The sequence below is a fragment of the Sinocyclocheilus rhinocerous genome, unplaced genomic scaffold, assembly GCF_001515625.1.
Source record: "Sinocyclocheilus rhinocerous isolate Xijiao unplaced genomic scaffold, SAMN03320098_v1.1 scaffold119, whole genome shotgun sequence".
Lineage (NCBI taxonomy): Eukaryota > Metazoa > Chordata > Actinopteri > Cypriniformes > Cyprinidae > Sinocyclocheilus > Sinocyclocheilus rhinocerous.
The window spans coordinates 273,005-274,665 of NW_015654491.1; positions in this window are offsets into that span (position 1 = coordinate 273,005).

The following is a 1,661-nucleotide window of genomic DNA, read 5'->3' on the forward strand; positions in this document are numbered from 1 at the left end:
TTCCGTCACTCTTTCCTTGCTGTAATCGCAGCCTGTGGCACTGCATGTAGCTGACAGAACAGGTTGAGAGAGCAGGCATTAACTATAATAACTGTTTTCCATTCTGTAAGTCTTCATCCAAGGTCTGGCGGGCGTTGTATCACCCTGCACAAAGAAATAACCGCAGGTACAGAAGGTGTGGTCTCTTGAGTGCATCGTCTACCCTGTGTTCAACTTGTAATAAAAAACAGATTAATTTGTCTGTAATTATGAACACCCCCCCCGGAACGCGATTTCGACCGAGGGGGACCACCAACCCCCACAACTCCCCTGCCCCTCCGGAGGTCTGTGCATGTCACTGCATCACATTGATACACATGATAGTAGAATGTGTTGTAATTGCAGTTTCATGTTGAAAATCCTGTTCAATCCTTGTTTAATCGTTAGAAAAAGCTGCTTGCTTGACTGCTTTTTTTAATTCAGTCGACGAGCACAGAAAGCTGTGGGATGGGATGGGCTTCATGTATAAGAATTCCTATGAGCAACCTGAATGCTGTTTCCAAAAGACTGTGTTTCCCCAAATCAACGTGGAAAGTATAAACATCTCTGTTAACTTTTTATGTAATTGAAGTGCTGTCATGTTATTGCTTTCAGCTCATCATCACATTCAGAAAGCACAACAACTGTCACACGCCTGTACAGAAAACTAGCTCAGGTTCAATATCGGGTCACTATCATTGTTGGTATGTGGGTGTGGGAAGAGACTGTTCAAGAGCTGAGCCATCAACACAGGTATGAAGCCTGAGGAGGAAGCCAGATTTCTGGAAAATCATAGAACAATATGACCTGAGACTGAACTCACAAGATAATTGCTGCAGGCCATACTGTACCGGTTCTGTCTGTGTAAGCAAAAGAACCTGTGAATATAATGTCTTCAGAATAAAAGATGAAAATAACAGGAATAAACATCTTGTACTATGCTTACTAATCTAAACTCTTTGAAATGTTTGTGTTTAGTTTTGTTTTAATATAAATATATAAATGACTAAAAAAAAAAAATTTTTTTTAAATGTACATTTTCAAATACTTTTCTATCTATCTGTCTGTCTCTTTATCTATCTATCTAGGATAAAACAAACAAACAGAAATAAACATCTGGTAATGTGCTTACTTATTCAAACTCTTTGAAATGTTTTTATTTTATTTTTAATAGATACAATCAAATATTGCATTTTTTTTAATTTGATGCTATTTTACATATGTACATGTATTTCAAGACAAAATAACAATATACATAAAGTTAATATATAAATTAGGCTATGTCAATATAAAGTATATTGAAAAGTTGCAACAACATCAAAAACCTCAGGATGTACTTCAAGTAAATTATTACAATAATTAAGAGATCAGAGATTTCCAACCTTGATCCTGGAGGACCGCCATCCTGCCTGATTTATCTGTAACCCTAATTAACACCTGAACCTGGCAATCAAGGCCTCCAAGGCCACTAGAACCTTCCAGACAGTTGTGCTGGAGAAAGCTGGATCAAAACTCCACAAGAAAGTGCCCCTCCAAGAGGACTGGACACGTCTATATTTAGATGGGATTTAACGGACAAAAAAGGTTGGGAATTCCTGTTATGTGCTTTTTTTTTTTTTTTTTTGATTTTTCAAGATGTACCT